This window comes from Varroa jacobsoni, unplaced genomic scaffold (assembly GCF_002532875.2).
Source record: "Varroa jacobsoni isolate VJ856 unplaced genomic scaffold, vjacob_1.0 scaffold_1188, whole genome shotgun sequence".
In the NCBI taxonomy this organism is placed as follows: domain Eukaryota; kingdom Metazoa; phylum Arthropoda; class Arachnida; order Mesostigmata; family Varroidae; genus Varroa; species Varroa jacobsoni.
This window is the reverse complement of record NW_019214090.1, coordinates 64,819-77,247: the sequence shown is the minus strand read 5'-3', so window position 1 is coordinate 77,247 and position 12,429 is coordinate 64,819. Positions and strand designations below refer to the sequence as shown.

At 41.7% G+C, this 12,429-nt stretch overlaps 1 protein-coding gene across 4 annotated transcripts in view; it reads left to right on the top strand.

Moving 5' to 3' along the window:
* The window catches only part of Shab (potassium voltage-gated channel shaker cognate b), a 117,149-nt gene that overhangs the window by 53,639 nt on the left and 51,081 nt on the right, over nt 1-12,429 (top strand). Inside the window, exon 6 of one of the 4 annotated variants that reach the window (XM_086971328.1) lies at nt 3,923-4,010. The exons of the other annotated variants lie outside the window; for them this stretch is intronic. The gene's annotated coding sequence lies outside the window, so the exon portion shown is untranslated. The remainder of the gene's footprint in view (nt 1-3,922; nt 4,011-12,429) is intronic. 4 annotated transcript variants of the gene reach the window in all.

Sequence of the window (12,429 nt, the reverse complement as noted above, 5' to 3'; positions counted from 1 at the left end):
GTTGTTTTATCTCAGCAAGTTATAGCTCTCGCTCACACAAGCTGTTGATTTCGTAGAAATACTATTCGATAGTATCGCCTCGGAGGTAAACAACTCGCATGCGATAATCTCGTATTCGCTTTGCATGCTACCGCTTTACCACAAGCAGCACAATAAATCATGTTAACGTCGCCCAGGTTTACCCGCAGAGAATCGCGCCCAGAAGCGTCAACGGGCACAACCTCTACAAAACCCTGATCTGTTCTCCTATACCTTTACCTGAAGCCATCGAAAATAGTATTTTTACTAACATTATTACTATTATTACGCGTAAAAGACACAGGCATCATATATTGCAGGAAAAAGTACGATTGGTTAGAGTCACACTACTTAATACTACAAATAATTTACTGCTTAGTAATTCAAATTAGACTTCCGGGGCAGCGAGCCGTCCGTGGATGGCGTGCTGATGGCGGAGACATCTGGGTTTGAAAATTTCATTGAGTCATTTCGACCTAAGTTAGTTTTAAGGGTCATTCCAATCGAGAGAACGGAAGATAGCCCAGCACTAGCTCAGTATATTCGTCTCTGCATGAACGGGGCCCAATTTTCGTCTGACCCACAAGCGGTAGACATAGGGGTAGTAACGTTACAGCGACTGAAAATCTTCAGTTCAAGAATGCTGACTCTCGAGCAACATATAGTTAAACGTATCATGGTGTTGTCTTTTGCCAATATATTGCCTCGTTCGGTCCTGATTTATTGTTTTTGCTCTGGGGATACCTGAGGTTTTCGTTCGACTACCGCCTTGCCGCAGGGCTCATGGCCCCGTTATCACCTTTCGTTAGCTCCTGGAATTGAACCCAGTTGAGAGTGGGAACCGATAGTTGCAACAGGAGTGTCTTCTTTTTCAGGTGGCACCCTTTTTCCTAGTTTTGGGCATTTGTTAATTTCAATGTTGTTGCTACAACTACTGGCGATGTGCCATTGTAATCTTAGCTACTATTTTTTTGGGACCTACGCACGCTTCTTCGGACTGGTGCAGCAGAAGGAGGGTCAAAACAAGCGGCCAGAGATAAACAGGCAGATGCGCAGCTCACAGAGGTTAAGTCATGGCTACTGTCATCGGCAATCGAAATATGTTGTATGTCGTCCTTCCTGTAAGTCCACTCGACTGGGTTGCCGATGTCGCTTCAATGTCCCTCTTATTTCGCCCCGGTTCATTACAACCGTATGCTTACGTACACTCAATACAAACAGCATAATGTTGGCGTTTGGCATAGAGTGCCTGTCCGCTTCCTTGCTAGCAAATTTACCATGAAATGGCGCAAAGATCTAATCGTAGCGACAGCTAGACATCGACATGGCGATAAGAACTCTTTTCGTCGCCCAATTTCAATAATATGAGTAACAAAAAAGAGCGAAGAATAAAAGCTGCCGGTATGATTGACGAGAGTATGTGCTACAGATATTAATATTTCATAGGTGTGAACAAGAAAACTCTACTCGAAGCACTTTCTGGCGATTGTCTGCCCATCGACGGGTCAGTGCCCTTGCAAGAAAAACACATCTAGCAGTTACGGCAACGCTCTGTCCAGAGACCAATAGGCAAACAGCACAGAGAAAGTTGAAACGAAAACAAGTGAATGTACGGACGAAAACGGCCTTAGCGTTCGATAGGGGCCACTTAAAAAAATGTGTCAAGTTTTACGCCCGGTACTACCGTTAGGCATCCTACCGGGCAGCTGACCTTTTCTGACACCAAACTAAGGGATTCGAATCTAGATCGCCAGATATTCACAAGCCCAGTAGGCAAACACGTTACCCACTAACCTGCCACGGAGATTGTTTGTCCCACATTATAACTTCAATCGGTCTCACTGCATATCTTCATTTAGGGACAGATTGCTGAGGGCCGATGTTCTCCATCGACCGTTCTTACACGACAGATCGTCCTTCAATAATCATACGTACAGATAAATCGGGTCAAGTAGGCTGGCTGCCACTGCAAAACATTTTGAATATTGGATGGGTACGTGAACGATACGCTTAATTACCCACAGGTGCAATGAAGCTAAATTTATAGACAGCGATAAGTCAACTCCATACAGAGGGCAGATTATATTGGCCCTGTACATCAAAGGCGGCTCATTGAACGGCCTAAATTGAACGAGCCTTGCTGAAATACAACATTGAAACGATTTAAGGTGAAATGTGGCCATGCTGCTATTTCGAAGCCGACCTAAAGATATATAGACTTTAAGACGAAGCAAAACCCGCTCAAAAGAAAGGCCATGATAACGATCATAATCTTAATAATTCTTTATTCAATCAACGTGTGCTATAGCAATGTCATTAGCGGCGTTATATAATGAAGAGATTGTCCTTATTACAATGCTAAATACAATGTGCAATAATCCTTCCTAATGAATGAATCGTTAAAACAAATATACTGCGTTTTGCTGCAGATTGACCCGCCAGTCAAACAGTCCATAGCAAATCATTCTATCACGTGATTCTAAACAATTTCTATAGTGGTACCGCTGAATTCGAAAAAGTTTACATTTTACTAGAAGTTGAGCGGTAGACACAACTGCTTGTCTTCATTCAATCTCGAATAGTACCTTTGTGGATCCGCCGTTTAGCGCGTATGCCACATAGTCTGGTATAAATGAGTGGATGCGTAAACGTCAGACACTGGGATACTAGTGGAATCTGCTCAGCATCCGATACGCGTGGCGCTATCAGTGGGATATTACCTTGCTATGTACAGCTATATCGATCTATATTAAGCTACTAATGCAGGCATAAATGACATTTGTCAGCTGACATATGTCGAAAATCCTTTTTTACGCGCAGAGCCCAAAAACGCGTTGTCGCTTTTTTGGGCTCTGCGCAAATATGTGGCTATATTATTGGTTGTATATCACAAGCAGGAAGTAGCACTTTGCTCCATTGAAACCGATGGCAACCTTGATACGAGTCCCGGTTCACCTTTGACACTTTGCAGTTATTCAGTGCCAATTGTACAGTTAAGATTGTGTCGTATGAATTTAATCGTAAACCTGACCTTCGTTATCTGCCTTAGCGTCAAGACACGGTATCTTAGAATCCATACATGTTCTTAGGTAGTATATGAGCTGTATAGTTTACTTATGGATGTTATTTGTGAATCGGATCCAACAGATAAAATCGTTAAATAACATAAATGCACATTTATATATATATGAGTAATTGGCTATAGCATCTGCGTCAGATTTGGATGTCTGCTTAGAAGTCTTATCGCGTTTAGCTGATTGGCTTACATCGTCCCAGCCGAGAGTCACTCCGATTTTCTGAAGCTTTTTTCGATCATTGTTTGGCTCAGCCTCTATGCGTTCCAGGCAACGCTTAAAAACAGGACCTTACCTATAACTTGAAATATTTCTAGACAATTTCTGAGACCCGACATGATTGAAATCAGCCATTCTATTCTAACGGTTCATTGAGCTATGTACGTTTCTATGTAAGCTATCAATCAATGGACATCTCAAACAAAGCTGTTGCACACAAGAATAGATACTGTGTTCTCTGACATAAATACAGCACATCAGCGAGCGTCGACAATAGCAAGAAACTATGGATCAATTGCGTGTCAAACCTAATATACATAAATGAGATCTATATTATGTCATCATATTTCCAATCATGAAGATAATCTGTGCCCAAACTCCGTCGTAGTAAAGGTAAACACCTTCCGACAATGATTGCAGTGTGCACATAAAAACGGAACGCTGTAAGTTCATTTTTTGTCTATTATCTGTAAGACCAGTTTTTTTTTCTTTAAATAAAAAAAAAACTTTCTTTAAGTCTTTCTCCCCTTCCATTTTGCTCTTTTCTGCGTATATATTGAATGGAGCTATCTTGGCATAGAAATCGTTCATTAACTGGCTATTTTGAGCAGGTCTTATCCGGAAATATCAATAGTTCCCGGTCGTGCAAGCCCTACTAGCGGACGTCTACCCTTCAGCCTCAACTTCCAGGAAACAAAGGTGATGTTACATCTACTGGCGCAGCGCATGGCCTTTGCGATCAGACATGAATGTCGGTAAATCAGATCGAAATTGCCTATTATACGACGAAGACTGCAGCCAACCAATCGGATATTCATAACATCGCGTAACTCTTAATAGGCAGCCGGACAATGTTTGTACTTTCATTGAAATTTACCCTTTGCTTTGTAAATAGTAGAGTGTTCTGTGAAATTAAGAAAAATGAGAAAAAAAAACACCTTAAAATCACACGTTACCTCAGATAACGGCTAATCTCTGTTAAAAACACGTTAATTAGGTTTATTATACTTAGGGTGAAGCTGAATCGATTCATTGGAAATCTCGGACACTCAGATTCGCCTAAAATATCTTTCTGTAGATTTTTTCTTTTCGGTTTTGAAGAAACTGTTACTGTCCATAAAGTTGACTGCATAAGAAAACAAATCGAAGCAGACCAGCGTAGTTTCCGGCAGGCCTGCGTAACTTTACGAACAGATTGTTTATAACGTAGAATTATAAAAACAGGTGCGCATTTCTATCTAAATCGTTTAAACGGCAGAAACTATGTGGCTCTTCACACCGAAAAAGATTACGTGTTCGTATTTAGACTTCTTATATATGGCACATAAGCTATATGCTGCTAACACCGAGCCAGGGAAATTCTGGCAATAAACCCCATAGACCGTATCTTACATAGACGAATCTGAAAGCAGTGTACAATTTGCTTCATCGAAAAAAGAAAATGTATTACATATATATCGAATTATTGAAGTGACGACAGAAAAATCGCATGGTAGCGGCGAACGCAGCAACAGCGCTCCCAAAATACAAATTGTCCTATATTTATTGCAGATTTGATTGGGAGAGAACGCTCAGTCGTTCAGTGACAAAGTGGCCAACAGTTCCATGGACCTATTCGAAAAGCCGAGTTTTGTCGTATGCTTCATGCGCCTAAACTGAGACAGGGCAGCGGTGGGACAGAAGCAAACTAAGAATCGATTGTTTTTTTTTGTGGTATATGATTATATATGATATATATATATACACTTGATAGTGCTTACATATTCTGTCTCGAGTAAATTAGATGGATTGGCAAATTGTTAAGCCAACTGCACCGATAATTTAGCTTCTGTCGTTTTCGAACGATGTCTCACAAACGAAGACGAAGTACCACAACGTAGCGTTTGAAAGAATTGTTGAAAAACCACATTAGACGATTTTTTTCATACTCATGAAATAGTAAACGCTACTGTTGTTTGCTGTCGCAGAACTTAAACGCGTGCATGCATTTGTTGTTGAGACTGGTCACCTCAAAATGGTCAAGGGGACTAATACCTTGAGCGCTTCCCCAGTGGGGGTGTGCTTCGAAAGAATGGGACGAGTGACCGGCGAAATGACGATGTTTTATTGTGAAAAGCGACAAAAAGAGCTTTACAGATAGTTGCATATAGATAAGAAGAAAGCATATGATCTAGCGTAACAGACCGAAAGAGGAAAAGAGCAGATGAAATTTCATGAAATAGAAAAGGACCTGACAACATAAGGTCCTTGAACGGTTCTAAATATAGCAAATTTCGAACAAAAAAAATATATATATGGATGAAATAGCGAATTAGTTTGCATTCGTCTAGAAAAACAACAAACTTCGAGCCAGATAAGAACAAAGGTATATAGCGAAAATACAAGGATAAACACACCTGTAAAATTTCGTGACGAAACAGTTTTTGAGACTTTACGATAGACAGGTATTAAAAGAGGCCTCAGTATGCGCACGCATAGAAAACACATCGTCTTTTTCATGAGGGCCTTAGAGGAACTTCATGTAGTCTCTTCGAAGCTTCTGAACAGCTTCATGCTGGTCGATGGATTATCATTCTTCCTCAATTAAAACAATGTCTAAACGCCGTTGATTCGTCGGCAGTTAAGATTTGCTATTTTACATACAAAACGATAACAGGTTGGACACGAACCTATTGCGCGAATAATTGCCACGGACGTACCACATTTACAATTGTGTATAGTATAATCTTGTGATTCGCATATAAAGTATACTATTTATTAGGTATTGTATAACGCATGGGTAGTTGCTTGCTTTCTTCCTTCATTCCCGTGTAGTTATGCGGTTGGCGAGATCGGCTGAAGTAGCGTTCCTCGCTAACTTATTTCAGCCAGAACTTTAAACGTTTAAGCCACTGCATGGCCAATATGATAATGATCAATAGTAATAGCGCCGCAAAGGGAACCTTCAAATAGTCATTGCTTGTCCCTCTTGCAAGAAGCCAAAGATCCTTTATGAGCGTTCTGAAGCTCAAACGTTCTATTACGCTACCAAGCAATTTGCTAATTATGTTTCTTCTATACTTTATATTGATGCCGATATCATTCGTTTATTGCGGCATAAAGGCAGTGCAGTATCTGTCGATGTCAGAAGGGTAAAATATCTAATAGTGCATACATGATTTTCGTGTTCTGAATTCGTAGACTATACACACAGCTCATATACTGAATTACGTAAGTATGACATTTGTCTGTTTCGAATCGAAGACAATGCTGAACAACTTCATCGATAACTTCCATCCATAGACTTCTGCACAGCGTGCAGACATTGTGTCCTTTGCATGCAGAAGCGATCTCTGCGGGATGAGGACCGACGTAAAATACAGATGAAGGAAGCAACAGGGAAAATTGGAAACAATCATGCCGCTTACGTGACAAAGCTCTGCGTTTCTGATGCGGACTGGGACTACCTGTATCTATGTTGTGGATTTTTCGATTCGTGAAAAGCGCCATATAATTTGCTCAAAATCATTTCGTGTCATAGCATTTGTTGAACGCAGATCGGTTCCGGAGCGAGGGTCGCTCAGCCAGCTAACGAATGAAGCAGCCGACCGGCAATTTTGAAGAGGGAGAATCTAGCTTAATTCTGGTGTATTGTCTTATGGTCCTTCGCCCGCCTCAGCCGGTGTTCTCTGAGGTAGCTTACTTACTTTCTAAACACATTGTGTAAGCATGAGCTCAAAAATACGCGTGCGCATTAGTGTTCGAAGAGAAACTGAAAATGGGTCTTGGAGTGGGATATAAATTAGGCTAAAAGACTGGAATGACGCTTACTTGATACGGTAGGTAAGGCAGCGCAATGTTGAATTATGCGCAAAGCCTGAAGGCGCACGTACGCCCCTTGTTGAATCCTTATTCGAAGAGGCGTAAGAGATTTTTGCCTGTTTACATGAGTATAACTAACGTGCAGCGATAACGTCGAACGCGTCTGGCTCCTTCTAGATAGCATAAACGACAACAACAGCAATACGGACAGACCAGGTAGACGGAGCTGACGCTAACAGCGGCAGCCAATCAAAGCAACAACAACTAAAAACGATATTTATGCAACAGGTTCAATACTGGCATAAACCCTTGAGTGCGTTGCCATGGTAACCATGAACAAAAGGTCATCGCTGGCTTGCGTCGGAAGATGGTTACTTTGACACATCTCATCCAGCAAGACCCACAGACCGGATAGCCAGCAGTAAATCAGGGCTGACAGTCTTCAGCGTAAGCCTGCCCTTCGTAGGTTAACTAAAGGAGCTCGCTTCTGCCGTCAATTCTCTTCGGTGATCCCCGTAGTAATACCTCATAATTCAGATAGATCTGAGGTAATGCAATATATAATATCAATGAAACTGAAGATCAGCCGCAGATTAAACAAATAGGTTTTTCTAGTATGGACTGATTTTTGCTATAAGGTTTTGAATAGAAATTGCGGCATATAATATTGCAATTAATACAATTTTATAGCGTGGACCTTGGTTGCTTATTAAATTAATTGTTTAAAATTATAATTTTTGTTCTGCTTATTTTTTCGTCGCTTTGTTCGCTTTTATATTTACTAGGTATATACATGCAATTGCATCTGTACTTGACAAGTACAGGAAGCCGCCCTTGGCAATTTGACTCAGAAGCCGTGCGCGCAAAGGGCATTCGATGTTTTCTCGAAGGAAAACCACGACGTGGATAAGCTTACGCGGTCTGTTTATTGCGAGCACCCATAAAGGATAACTAACAAACGAAGTGCGTTTACGTGGCCGGCCTTGAAATTATAAAAGCTAGGAATCAAATTATTTCTATTCATACACGTGTATTGCTTGGACACTGCAACGCAGTACGAAGATAGAGCATTACAAGTGGCAGGTAAAAACGTTCCATAAAGATTGCGGAATAACTTCAAATGTAGATAGCGTCATTCTTCAACTCTTTAGTATACAAAACCTAAGCGTTTACGCTTTTAGGAGCATTGTTATGCCAGGGTTGCTGTTGACATTGAATAGCGTCGCAATGAAGGGGCGGACTTTAGGTGCTATGCGTGACTTGCACTGAATGCCTAGTTAATACAAAGGAGATAAGCAATACGTCTACTTAAGCTTCAACTATAAACTGATACAGAGATATGGTACGTCGTAAATACGCTTCGAAAAACTGCACGTAATTACAGTTTAATCTAAGTCACAGTTTAATCAAAAGTCCCTTACATATTCAATTACATAGGCGTATTGGTCAAATCTTTTTCGTACTTCGATATCAACATACATAGAAAGTTTAGGGTTTATCCACTGCGTTCATCGATGTACAATTATTCGATCACCGGTGATATAAGGCGAGCTTTCAACTGCAAATTTTATACGTCTGCTTCTGTATACTTTTTTCACTGCACACCAGATCTTGCAGAAAATGTACCTCGCAAGGAGCCTTTATTTCGCATGCATTGCATGCTGACATAGCTACATTAGCTCGAGTCTGGCAACTGGCAGTCAATCTATACAGCTACGGATGGGCCGAAGATATTGTATACTCATGCAGTGGCACGTTAGGTGGCATAAGGTTGACGATAGGGTGAGCAAGCGCAAAAACCATTGGGAGTACCATGGTCCAGTGCCGTACCTAAAATGTTCCAGGGGCTACTGAGGCTAAGGGGTTCGAAGGCAGAAAGGAGTAGTAGCCTCACGCCGGCTATTCTAGCCAACTCTACGTACAGGATATCCACGGCAACCAGAGAGAATGCCAATTTTCCTACCGATCCTCACGTCGAGGTCAGATCCCTAGGGACAGGTACAAAACCAACGCCGAACCCATGCTGTAAATGAAGCGTGTCCCTCAAAGCTAGCACAACTACGGCATGATCTAAGCAGATGTGGGGAAGCGCAGAGAGTTGACAGGTAAATTAAAGGTGAGACAGTTCTATTGAATGAAGCCAAAGGCGTGTCCGAAATTTGTGAGAGACAGCCATACTGTGGTGCACAGGAAACATGGGAAAACGTAGAGAAGCCTCAAACACTCCGCGCTAGAGTGCGGACCTAGAAAGCAAACCTAGAAAGAGTTTCTAGGGTCATCTACAGGTCAGACGAATACGCAGACACCGGCTCGACTCATCCCCTGCCGCCCCCCTGAACACCGATTTTACCCTTCGATTTTACCCCATTTCTCAGTCTCTAAACTCCTAACTCCAAGTACAGGAACTCTCAGCACACTGGCATTATCGCATCTGGCCCATATCGCCATTATTATTACTGCTTCGTCGCTACTAAAATGATTCGATTATCTGCGGCCTTGGCTAAGCCAAAATTATCTAGACCATTGTGTGCGCAGAACAACCGCAAGGGTCTACTGCACTATCCTGTGCTCAATAGTGTTCCATTTATGCTCTGATGATCAATGCTGAGTGCTACTGAAGTAAACTGGTACCGCATAGTCGATGCGAACACAGTGCATATAGCGTTGCCAGTACTTCCAGCAACACTGCAAATATCTGCGCTTCATTTTCTATGGCGATGATGGTGGGAGTGGCAAGGCCTTGATTCATCTCTGCCTGTTGCGAAGGCTTTCAACTGCCGCATGGAGGTTTTGGGGAAGGGATATACGTGTCTCGGTCGCTCGCGGAATTTTTCGCGAGTATTTTAGTAGACAAAAGTGCCCATACAGCTTTTGTATGGGAGTTTACGTCGTGTGTTAATATGAGTTGAACATCTACGACATCTGGTGGGTTGAGGCAGGTGAGGCAAATTAACGTCGTAGGCAATTGTATCTGGACGGGACCGATTTCAGATTGCATAAATTAAACATCAACATGTGGCGGACAAAAACTACAAGGAAATTAATTAAAAGGTATTACATTAAGGGGCAATCGACGCCATGTCGATGATCGAATATGACTGCAGGTAATGTCATTGTGCAAAATATTTACACATTGTGAGCATGACTATAATGTATAATATATAGACAATACGTTTACTAAGTGGCGCGCGATTTCGTCTATCCCATCCCATCGCTGCTGCCAAGTTGCAACGTGGCAAACCTAGTTCAACATCGATCCTAAATGTCTAGAAATATCTATAAGCTATAACATATTGGATCGGTCCGTTTCATTGTATAAAGCAGATTACCCGATCATTTAGTAATGATCATGATGGCTCGTCGTCACAAGCCACATTAAGCGTGAGACCGTGAGAAAGATGACTATGTAAAAGCTAGTATGAGAAATTCAGTTCTTTCTAGGACAAAACAGCGGGTAGTTATCCAGTTATTCACGCGAGATGATCCCATACTTTTTTACCAGAAATCTGCGAGCTAGGTTAAGACATGCCGCTTTTGAAAAAATCTAAGAAAGAAGTTTGGAAGTCAGATTGAAAGATCTGTTGAAGAGTTTATAGATGTACTACCATTTTTGATGTACCAGAATTTTTATACTGAAATTAACAGTCGTTTTGAGTAGCCAAGTATCAACTGGGACGGCCCAGATAAGCTTCAACAGTTACTATTTTTGAGACATTCGGCGCTCTCTCTTTTACCTTTTGTACCCATTGGCTGTTTTGAGTTTTGGACTTTTTAGGATCTTTGGCCTGGCGTCAGCTCAAAGTTTAACACCACCGAAACTTTTTGTATGAATCGTATTACAGCAGCATGTTGACGAATCGGACTATCGTTTAGCGCACTACTGTTTCCAAATAAAAAAAAAAAAACTAATATTTCGATACAATCTTAGAAATAGCACATTAAAATACGCTTGAACTTAGATATCGTGCATGTATATGTAATCAGTAAAACAGCGAGTACTAAGCTAAACCTGTGTTTGCTTGCCAGCCTAGACCTTCATCATAACCCATCATCGGTGCCCTCGTCTATATAAGCTCCTTTCTTCTATGAACATAATTCAACCTGTAAATACACATAGCAGTTTATCAACTCTAAGCCTTCTGCCAGAACATTTTTCCAGCACGAACAATAATTCTAGTCATTAAACTAACTGGCACAGGGAGGAACCGTCCGTAGTAAACACCGATTATGTGTCTATCTAATATCAAAGCGCACAGATAAACATGGAAACTGGTGGCGTATCAACGAAGACGCAGTACGCCATCATTCTGTGGTAGGAAATGACAATTTAAATAACTCCTTATATATTTCAAATTATTTATAGCTTCGGCTGTTCGGTTGATTCGACAGGTCTGTCAGGTAAAGCGAATCTCCCCTATGTCAGCATATGCTGGCTTTATATAAATTCATTTCGGCCTGTGTCTCCATTTAAACGCGTTCGAAACACCGAGTGCTGGGGAAACAGGCTAGCCCAGAAGGTCGTCGACGTGCGCAGTATTTGATTTCTAGGTTTCAATCTCGCTGAGACGACTGCTAAATAGACTAGACGGGCTAGCCATGGTGGTGGAAGCTGTCAGCCCCTTCTTCACAAACTAACCGATCTACTTAGATATGTCCGGGTAAGACTTTGCTTATCGTAATCTGTATACAGTCACTCGATGTTATTTTGGTCGATAGCTCTTTAGGCGATACATGTGAAACATCAAGTCAGTGATCCTTTCGCTCACTTCTAAAACAACATTCAAGTATTCATAATTAGAAATGCAAGCGCAGTGCACCATCAATATTCATTCGATCTAGAAAAAAAAAAAATAATTCATTTTCTATTTAATAACCCGTCCTTATACGCTACTTTGTTATCCGTCATTGAATACGTGCGTGAGCAGTGCACGGTATTATACGAAAAGACCGCCCCTGACGTCCTCCCGATACTAGCACGGGACTGCAAGCATTGAACGTGACGTTCCACGACCGTATCGACGTCATTCTTCTTCACTAGATTTTTTTCTCACGTTACTCGTGAATTTAGGCATCGTCGACTGACACGCGTTTCTCACTGCTCGAACAATGTGCTACTCCAATATGACCTAACAGTTTCGAGTCGATGTACCAGACCGCTGCCAATTTGAGTTTGTTAGATAACGTGGGACTGCCTACCAAAATCTACAAGCGGAATACTCCGAACCTTTACCGTACAACACAAGACACTGTCCCGCTAGACACGCCAACCGGCACAAGTTCGTACCAAGCGATCTGTCGTACCCGCTCGGTTGGTACG